Below are 11,412 nucleotides of genomic sequence, written 5' to 3'. Positions count from 1 at the left end.
CCCAGTATTTATAAGGGAATTTCATGGACAGGTTTGGGTAACTGCGTGAGTCAATCATGCATTTACATAATTATTACATTTAATACAAATAATTCCCATTTATATTAGGATATGATCTGATCACAAGGTAAATGTACTTCTAATATCTGAGATATTAAATATGACAACTTGGTCATAAATATACGTATAAAGGGATCCCGAGTCTCTGGGGATCCGCGGATATGCAGTATACTAGAACTACCACGAGCTGGATATCTCCTCCAAGCTCGTGCTTCAACAGCTGTTTTAATATTCTGAGCTCGCGCTTCACAGCCTTCGTGTCCATAGCTCGGGTTAAACCCAGGATGCCTAACACCATGCGTGACCACATGAAATTGGAGTTGTCCACGTGGATAATAAGCAATTATCATTCCCTTGGTTATTTCTCCGTATAATTATTTTCCTGCTGTACCTGAGTTGAGTGAATGAACTCGGGCTAAAATTAGGGTACAACATCTACATATTTCACCACAAAATCATCATTACACCCTAGACTTTACCTCTACATGCCCTACTTTATTTAATTAATTTAAATTGATTATTTTAATACTCTCATTTTGGCTATAAATAGGGAATTTCAAGACCATTTTTAGGGTGTTTAATTTTTGGTTACTATCATCTTGTCTACACTTTGTTTCTACATTTTCTCTCTTCCTTTTGGAAGACCATTTTGTGCCAAGTCTGTATTTCTTTTGTAATATATATTTTGGATTCTAGTTATGTGTTTCTAATTATTTTCATAAGATTATTAAAATCATGATGAAGCAACTTATAACTAGATATTATTTATTGTTGTATGTTGATTTCCCTTGTAATGCAACAAAGTTTATTGAATTTTCTTCTCCATATATGTCTTTCATCTCTAATATCTTGTATTTTGGATTGTTAGATAATATTACACTTTGTTCTTCATTTTGCAAAACATAATATTCTTTGTGAAACATGTGTCATTAAATTGTACACATCCAATGCTTAGAACAAAAATATTATGTTTTTCCTTATAAATTATGTTATTTGATTTTTTGTTGTGTCATTAGGTTGATTCACATTAAATACTTTGAAATTATAATTTTTTTTTAAAAGTGAAGAAAATCCTATCTTTTTATAAATAATTTGTGCTTCAATTATAAATCTATTTGGAAAATGATAGTTTGAATTATTTTAACTATCAGTAAAATTTGGGAATCAATATACTAATAAATATTATTAAACTTACATTTTGTGGATTCTAGTACCTTAATAATCTTTCTTTTACAACTTATTTACAAATCATAATTGATTTATTTTTCTTCTCTTAAATAGCTTTATTTTCAATATTTTATTTTATTTTCTTGTCATTAAATCTTATCAATATTTGGAGTTAGGTTAGAATTTATTTAATTTTGGTTTAAGATAGTTTATTATTTATTTTAGTCAATTCCTTTGGGTTCGACATCGTGCTTACATGAACACTATACTCCATATACTATATTCGTGCGCTTGCGAATTATAAATATTTAAAACGTACCTATTTTGGGTGTATTAAGTTTTTGACGCTGTTGCCGGGGAGTTGCAAGAAAAGAAACAAACTTTTTCTCAAGGTTAGTGAATTCTTCTACTAGTTATTTTAATTTTTGCACTATATAATATATATATATATATAAAATTATAAAACTACAAAAATATATAAAAAAAATTGGGACGGTTCTACCACCCATTTATACTCATGCTTTCTATTTTTTTTAGTTGACGACACTTGTGCCTCCTGATTTTTTTTTTAATTTTACTTTTGTTGTAATATTTTTCTTTTTGCTACATTTTTGTTAGTTGACGACACTTGTGCCTCCTAACCTTTGTTGTAAATTTCTTTATTTATTTTTGTTGTTATATTTTTGTGCATATTTACTAGTTGATGGAAATTTTTGCCTCCTAGTTTTTGCTTTATTTTCTTTATGGTTGATGGCATGCTATGCCTCCCAACTCTTTTCTTTAGTTGATGACACTTGTGCCTCCTAGTTTTTTTTTTACCTTATTTACTAGTTGATGGCAATTTTGCCTCCTAATTTTTAATTTATTTTTGTTATGGTTGATGGCATGCTATGCCTCTCAACTCTTGTTCAATTTTAGTTAACATTATCTATTTTGTTCTATTTTATTTCTCTCATCATATTATTGTGTAATTGTGAAAAATACTTGGAAAAAAAAAACTAAATCTTTTCCTTTTACCACAAGCAATTTTTGCTTAAAGGAAATTTGAACAAAATTCTTAATCTGCCTCTACTAATTAACCTCGGGGAGTTGTTAGTAGTGTACGAGTAAGTGTAATCAAATAGGTTTGGGGACAAGTAAACCATAAAAATTATATTGTTGTGAAATCTCTAAAAATTCCAAGTATGCTCTGTGGTTGCGGGTTTAACTGATCTTCCACATCAGAAAATTGTTTATTTGAGATTATCTTCGTTGCCTTGTTTGTGAAAATTGTATGCATAATTGGGAACGTAACTCTAAAAATCATTTGGTAAAAGGATGTTTATCTTTATTTGAAACTGAGAGTGTTAGTAAAAATTTGAGCCTCATGGAATCAATTGCTAATATTAATAGAAATCCTGTTGATGAAAATGTTATGCCTGAAAAAACTTTGCTTGAATATTTTGCACCTATTTCATCTAATGCTCTTTCATGTATTGATTTTCCTACCACTTATGCTACTCATTTTGAGCTTAAACCATCAATCATTCAATTTTTTCCATCTTATATGGGTTAGATAGAGAGGATCCTTACATGCATGTCAAATATTTCTTAGAAATTTGCTCAACATTTAGATTTCAAATTTTTTTTGATGAGTTTGTCAAACTAAGATTATTCTATTTTTCATTAAAAGACAAATCAAAAGCTTGGTTAAATTCCCTTCCCACAGGGTCTATAACTACATGGGATCAACTTTATAATAAAATCTTGCTTAAATTTTTTCCTATGTCTAAAACTGATAGTCTAAGGAGAGAAATCTCTAAGTTTTTTTCGAAAAGATAATGAAAAGTTTTATGAATGTTGGCAAAGATTTAAAGATTTATTATTAAAATGTCCTCATCATGGTTTTGAAAAATCGAGACCTGTAAAATATTGTTATGATGGTTTGACTCCCTCTAATCGTCAAATGATTCAATCTATGCATACATAATTTTTTTTTAAAATTTCAAGGGCAAGAGGCTTGAGATGCCCTTGAAGATTTGTCTGCCAATTCACAACAATGGAATTATTTTGATCCTAGGTGTAGGTAAACTAATTCACCAAAAAGAGGAGGAAGGTATTAAGTAAAAGATGAATTAGACTTAAGAACATCCTTAGACAAATTAGCGAGAAAAGTAGAAGCTTTAGCCATAAGCCAAACTATCAATTCTCTAATACAACCAAGAATAGATGTTTGTTCTATATGTTATAGTCCTTGCCATAATGCCCAATCATGTCCTTCCTACCAAGAGGCATTTTTTGAGGAGTCCAATGCTATTCATACTTATGGGAAACCAAATGATAGCACGTTTTCATCCACTTATAATCCAAATTGGAGAAACCATCCAAACTTTTCATGGAGACAAAACCAACCGGCCAATGAATCAAGGGCACCAATACAACACGGAAAACCAAACTCATGCCCCACAAAATCAACCATATTCTCAACAAAGGAAACCTACCTTATAAGATACTTTACAACAATTTATGCAATCCACTCAACAAATCCTACAAAACCAGTCTCAATCAATTACCAAACTTGAGACACAAGTAGGGCAACTTGCTACTGCTTTAGCTGATAGAGAAAAATGAACATTTCCTAGTCAACTTATCCCAAATACAAAAGATCAATATGAGATAGGAAAGTCTAGTAATAATGGGGAAGCCAAATTAACTTCAACTCTTAGGTCTGGAAAGAACATTTTCAAACCCGATTACATACCCGAGGTTGAAAAAGAAAAAGAAAAGAGCCATCCTTCTAGTTCTAATGCCAATGACTCTTCAAAGGAGGATACTCCAATCCAGCCTTTCATTCCAAAAGTCTCATTCCCACAAATATTACTTCCAATTAAAAAATGCGGCCAATATAATGACATCTTAGAAGTTTTTAAGCAAGTTAGTATTAATATCCCTTTCTTAGATGTCATTAAACAAATTTCCGCCTACTCTAAATTTTTGAAGGATCTTTGTACTGTAAAAAGAAACACTAATGTTCCTACAAATGCGTTTTTAACTGAACAAGCTAGTTCCATTATTCAATATAAGAGTTTTGTTAAATATAAAGATCCTGGGTGTCCCACAATTTCATGCATTATTGGTGATCATTTTATTAACAAGGTTTTACTTGATTTGGGTGCTAGTGTGAATTTATTGCCTTATTCTGTTTATAAGCAACTTGGTCTTGGTGAACTGAAACCTACTTCTATAACTCTTCAATTAGCCTATCGTTCTGTGAAAATTCCTAGAGACATTATAGAAGATGTTTTGATAAAATTTGATAAATTTTACTTTCCTGTTGACCTCATTGTTTTTGATACTCAACTTGTGGAAAATGTGCATGCTCAAATTCCTATCATTTTAGGTAGACCATTCTTAGCTACATCTAATGCAATCATTAATTGTCGTAATGGCGTTTTGAAATTATCTTTTGGAAATATGACTATTGAATTGAATGTATTTAATGTTGCTAAATCTATTAAGTGTGAGGAAGTGCATGAAGTTAACATGATTGAGAATATTTTTGAAGATGATGGAAATGACTTGCTTGACTTTTGTGAAAAATATTTTTGTATGAGCTTACATGTTGATGATTCCATGAATGATGTGAATTCTTTGTTAGAGTCTATGCCCTTAAATGATACCATAACTGAACTTTTTTCTCCTCTAGAGCATATTCAATCAATTTCTGAGTCTCCAAAGTTAGACCTAAAACCTCTGCCAGAAAATTAAAAAATATGCTTTTCTAGGAGAGACTGAAACCTTACCTGTTATCATAGCATCCACCTTAGATAAAGAACAAGAAGATAAATTGTTAGATGTCCTTAGAAAAAAATAAAGAAGCCATAGGTTGGACCATTGGAGACATTAAAGGAATTAGCCCATCCATATTTATGCATAGAGTCCATCTAGAAGAGAACTCTAAAACCTCTCAGGAATGTCAAAGAAGGCTAAATCCAAATGTGAAAGAAGTAGTTAGAGAAGAGGTCATTAAACTATTAGATGTAGGTATCATTTGCCCTATTTCTGATAGTCAATGGGTTAGTCCAATTCAAGTTGTGCCTAAGAAGTCTGGGATCACAGATGTTGAAAACGAAAAAAATGAATTAATCCCTACTAGTGTAGAAACATGGTGGAGAATGTGCATAGAATATAGAAAGCTAAATAATGTTACTAGAAAAGACCACTTTCCATTACCATTTATTGATCAAATGCTTGAACGTTTAACTGGCCATGCATATTATTGCTTTCTTGATGGGTATTCGGGATATAACCAAATACCCATTGCCCCAGAAGATCAAGAAAAGACTACATTTACATGCCCTTTTGGATATCATTTACTTTTGCCTATCGTCGCATGTCTTTTGGATTATGCAATGTACCTGTGACTTTTCAAAGGTGTATGATATCATTTTTTTCTAATATGGTTGAAAGATTCCTTGAAGTATTTATGGATGCTTTTTCTGTATTTGGATCTTCCTTTGATGAATGTTTGCACTATCTTTCTCTTGTCTTGATTCGTTGTAAAGAGAAAAATATTGTGCTTAATTGGGAAAAATGTCATTTTATGGTTTTGGGACATGTGATTTCGTCTGAGGGAATAGAAGTTGATAAAGCTAAAGTTGATCTTATTTCAAAACTTCCCCCACCTAAAATTGTGAAAGAAATTAGATCATTCTTAGGGCATGTCGATTTCTATAGAAGATTTATAAAATATTTTAGCAAAATTTCTCGGCCTTAATGCCATTTACTTTGAAAAGAAAATGTTCTTGTCTTTGATAATGATTGTCATGTTGCCTTTGATAAATTGAAAAATATTTTGACTACTACACCCATTATTCGACCTCCTGATTGGAAAATACCTTTTGAAATAATGTATGATGCTTCTGATTATGCTATAGGTGTTGTCTTAGGACAAAGACTTGAAAAAATACCTCACGTAATTTACTATGCTAGCAAAACTTTGAATGATGCTCAACTAAATTACTCCACAACCGAGAAAGAGTTGTTTGTTGTTGTTTTGCATTGGAGAAATTTAGGTCTTATTTGTTAGGTTCTAAAATTATTATTTATTCTGATCATGCTGCATTAAAACACCTCTTGTCGAAAAAAGATGCTAAGTCTCTTTGATCCATTGGATCCTGCTTTTACAAGAATTTGACATAGAAATACGTGATAAAAAAGGGTATGAAAATATTGTTGTTGATCATTTGTTTAGGCTAGTTGTTGAAAATACTCATGAATGCACTCCTATCACTGAAACATTTCCTGATTAACAATTGATGCATGTTTCTTCCTTGTCGTGGTATGCTGATATTGTTAATTATTTGGTCACTAATGAAATACCATCTCATTGGTCTAAGCATGATAAATCTAAATTTTATTCTAAGGTGAAAAAATTTATTTGGGATGATACTTACTTGTTTAAATATTGTCCTAATCAAATAATCAAAATATGCATTCCAAATTGTGACCAACCTAAAATCATATATTTTTGTCATGATCATGCATGTGGAGGACATTTTAGTGGTAAGAAAACAATTGCTAAAGTTTTACAATGTGGTTTCTATTGGCCTACTATCTTTCGTGATACATATATTTATCGTAAAGCTTGTGAGCGTTGTCAAAAATTAGGAAGTGGGACTAAAAGAAACATGATGCCTTTGAATCCTATTCTTATTATTGTTATATTTGATGTTTGGGGCATTGATTTTATGGGACCATTTCCTAACTCTTTTGGTAATCTTTATATTCTTGTTGGAGTTGATTATGTGTCTAAATGGGTTGAAGCTATTGCATGCCACACTAATGACCACAAAGTTGTGCTTCGATTTTTGAAAGAAAATATATTTTCCCATTTTGGTTCACCATTCGCTATCATTAGTGATAACGGTACACACTTTTGTAATAAACCATTTGAACATTTAATGAAACAATATGGCATTACACATAAAGTCTCAACACCATATCACACACAAACTAGTGGTCAAGTTGACGTGTCTAATACGGAATTTAAGCATGTTTTAGAGAAACTTGTTAATCTAACTAGGAAAGATTGGTCCTTAAGACTCACTTATGCATTATGGGCATATCGTAGCGCGTACAAAATGTCCATTGGCATGTCACGCTACAGACTTGTGTATGGGAAGGTGTGCCACTTACCTGTTGAGTTAGAACATAGAGCCTTTTAGGCTATTAAGCAGTTAGATTTTTCTTTAGACAAGGCAAGTGAGAAAAGAAAGCTTCAACCAAATGAACTAGAAGAATTAGGAATGATGCACCATGATAAAAATATTTTGAGAGAAGATTTTTCTCCAGGTCAGAAAGTCCTTTTATACAACTCTCGGTTGCATTTATTTCCAAGAAAATTACGTTCTAGGTGGATCGGTCCCTATATTGTTCGAGTCATTTTTCAACATGGGGCTATCGAAATTGAAAATCCTAACAATGGTGATATTTTTAAAGTTAATGGACAAAAATTAAAACGATTTTTAGAATTCCTCATTTAGGATCCTATTTACCAAGTTATTTGATTGCTTGCAATTACTCTTGGTAACTTTTGTTTTATTTGTTTTGTGTGGTTATTTTGTGTGCTTGTTTTCGTGTTTACTTTTGTGTGTTATACTTGTTAAGTATTTCTTGTTCTCTTGATGATGCACCACGATGAGGTGCGACCATTCTAAACTCTAACCTCTTATAAATTTTAATTTATATTTTGACACATTGAAGACAATGCTTAAATTAAGTTTGGGGGTAGTGAGTTTAATGGTTGTTTACTATTCATTATGTTGAATATGAGGGTAGAATTGTGTTAAGTTTGTTTTGAATTTTTTTTTTATTGTGTTTCGTATTGTTTAATTTAAAAAAAAAAAGTTTTGGTGATATCTTTTAATTCCAATGATAAGAACCTTGATTGAGTGTGATTCTAGTTCTCTTGAAAATATGAATATTTCTTAAGCTTTATTTCTAATTATTGGGTCAATTTTGCTTAAATTATATATATAGTTTTCATAATAGAACACTTCTAATTTTTATAAGTTTAAATGAAATAATTGTTCATAAAAATATAATTTAGAAAGCAAGATTGGCTATTTGATTAAATACACAAGCATAATTTATATTCATAAGTTTTTTTTAGAGTTATTATCATTGTGCAATTTTTGAGGAATTACTTAAGATATCACCAATTAAAAAAAATTGCGTGTTTAAATTTTCTTTTGCTTGAGGACTAGCAAAAATTTAAGTTTGTGGGTGTGATAACTCTACAAAATAGAGTTATTTTACCGCATTTTTTAAGCTAATTGTTGCTTAGTCTTTAAGTTTTTAAGTAACTTATTAAGTTTTAAAGTAATTTTTTAGATTTTTATATATTTTTATAGATATTTTATTGTAATATGTTGTAGTTTAATTATTTGAAATTAGTATTGTTAAGTTAGAAGTAAAAAAATGCACTTTTGAGCTTAAATGTTAAAGTAAATTAATTTTTAATTAGTATTTTCATGGAACTTATGTTGTATATTTTATTATTGAAAATATTTAGTTTTAATTTAATTTATATTTATTTTATAAGGAATATGTTGTATTTTTGGGCTATTGAAAAACAAGAAAAATGAAGGAAAGGAAAAGAAGTAAAACTAGAAGAAATGAAGCAAAATTTGGTATTTTTGAGAAGGAAAAGGAGCCCAGCCGCCCAAAGCCCACGACCTAGCCTCTAGCCTTCAGCCCATGTGCCTGCCCCAACTCCTGGACCCGCACCAGCCCACGAACCAGCCTGCATGGGCCTGCCCAACCTTCGGCCCATGCGCTTGCCCCAGCTCCCAGGCCTGCCTGCCTCACCAGCCCAGCCGCCTATGCTTTAACCCAGCCACCTGAAATTTTCCTTGAGCCCACAATTGTCCCCTAGTCTCAATGTTCAAAAATGTCATTTTTTTAACCCAACTTTTCTACATATTTCATCACAAAATCATCATTACACTCTAGAATTTACCTCTACATACCATACTTACTTTATTTAATTAATTTAATCAATCAATTAATTTAAATTGATTATTTTAATACTCTCATTTTGGCTATAAATAGGGAATTTCAAGACCATTTTTAGGGTGCTTAATTTTTTGTTACTATCATCTTTTCTACAATTTCTCTCTTCCTTTTGGAAGACCATATTGTGTCAAGTATGTATTTCTTTTGTAATATATTTTGGATTCTAAATATGTGTTTCTAATCTTTTTTATAAGATTATTAGGATCATGATGAAGCAACTTGTAACTAAATAATATTTATTGTTATATGTTGATTTCCCTTGTAATGCAATAAAGTTTATGGATTTTTCTTCTTCATATATGTTTTTCGTCTCTAATACCTTGTATTTTGGATTGTTAGATAATATTACACTTTGTTCTTCATTTTGCAAAACATAATATTCTCTGTGTAACATGTGTCATTAAATTGTACACATCCAATGCTTAGAATAAAAATATTATGTTTTTCCTTATAAATAATATTATTTGATTTTTTGTTGTTTCATTAGGTTGATTCACATTAAATACTTTGAAATTATTTTTTTTTGAAAAGTGAAGAAAAATCCTATCTTTTTAGAAATAATTTGTGCTTAAATTATAAATCTATTTGGAAAATTATAGTTTGAATTATTTTGACTATCACTAAAACTTGGAAATCAATATACTAATAAATATTATTAAACTTACATTTTGTGGATTCTAGTATCTTAATAATCTTTCTTTTACAACTTATTTACAAATCATAATTGGTTTATTTTTCTTCTCTTAAATAGCTTTATTTTCAATCTTTTATTTTATTTTCTTGACATTAATTCTTATAAATCTTTGAAGCTAGGTTAAAATTTATTTAATTTTGGTTTAAAATAGTTTCTTTTTTATTTTAGTCAATTCCTTTGGGTTCGACCTCGTGCTTACACGAACACTATACTCCATATACGATTCGTGCGCTTACAAGTTATAAATATTTAAAATGTACCTATTTTGGGTTCATCAAAGGTCCTCATAGAGTTTCAGAAGACTTGATTAGTCTCTCAAATCTCTCTCTTTCTCTCTCTCTAGCTTTCAAGAATCTAAAGTTTTCTCCTAGAAACTCATAAAGAAAGTCATTGACTTTGTGAGTTTAAGGCTTGTTCAATCTCAATTCCCATTTCCTTTTAGAAAAATCCTTAAGCATCAATCATGGGCTAGGAAATAGAGAATTAGGATAGCAATACAAATTGTTCAAAGTGGAATTCGAATAGGGTTTTGAAGCTCCAAGAAGATTGAAGAACTTTGATCATCTACAAGGGTTTGCATCATCTAAACTCTTATTCTCTTAGTCTTTGTCAAGCATAATTTTGTGTAGATTCTAAATATTATGTTGGTGTAATCTCACTCTCCCCCAACATTCTAATTCTCTATTATTTCATATACAACATCATGGAAGAATCTAACTCTTTTTCGGCTTTGAAGTTCACAACTCAAGACTTTGTTAGGCTGAATAGATTTGATGGTACTAACTTTGTTCATTAGAAAGATAAGATTAGGTTCTTGCTAACCACTCTCAAGGTCTTCTATGTCTTGGATAAAGACCTAAAGCACATGGAACCCGCCAAAGAAGATGACACTCAATAAGTCAACAAAGAAAGAAAGAAGTATGAAGAAGATGAGTTTATATGTGGGGGTCACATCCTCAATGCACTTTCGGACCAGTTATATGATCTCTACACCAACACCAAGACCGCGAAGAAGATTTGGGAAGCTTTAGAGAAAAATTACAAAGCAGAAGAACAAGGTACAAAGAAATTCCTTATTACTCAATATAAGGAATTTAAGTTTTATGATAGGAAACCCATTCTTCCCCAAATACATGAGTTACAAATTATTGTGAATAGGTTGTCTACTCTCAATATTGTGTTACTGGATCAATTCCTTGTTGGTGCCATAATAGCCATGTTGCCTCCATCTTGGAGGGGCTATAGGAAGAAGATCCTCCATAAGAATGAGGAAATTTTATTCGAGGAAATTCTCAAACACTTGAGGATTGAGGAGGAATCCTGTTCTAGAGATAAGAATGAGGAGGAGTCTAATGAAGAGACTTGAATAGCCAATGTGGTGGTTGATCTTCCTAAGGGAAAAGGAATTGGCAAGAACAAGGGCAAGGGTGAAA

General features: G+C 31.0%; 1 non-coding gene across 1 annotated transcript; it reads right to left on the bottom strand.

Annotated features, from left to right (window-relative positions):
- Window positions 1-3,006: 3,006 nt before the first annotated feature.
- LOC133813697 (small nucleolar RNA R71) lies at window positions 3,007-3,114 on the bottom strand. Its single transcript, XR_009884701.1, has one exon. It is a non-coding gene; the product is annotated as a small nucleolar RNA R71 (small nucleolar RNA).
- Between the last annotated feature and the right edge of the window lie 8,298 nt (window positions 3,115-11,412).

The sequence above is a fragment of the Humulus lupulus genome, chromosome 1, assembly GCF_963169125.1.
Source record: "Humulus lupulus chromosome 1, drHumLupu1.1, whole genome shotgun sequence".
Taxonomy (NCBI): domain Eukaryota; kingdom Viridiplantae; phylum Streptophyta; class Magnoliopsida; order Rosales; family Cannabaceae; genus Humulus; species Humulus lupulus.
The sequence above is the reverse complement of the archived record's forward strand: the minus strand, read 5'-3'. Positions and strand labels throughout refer to the sequence as shown.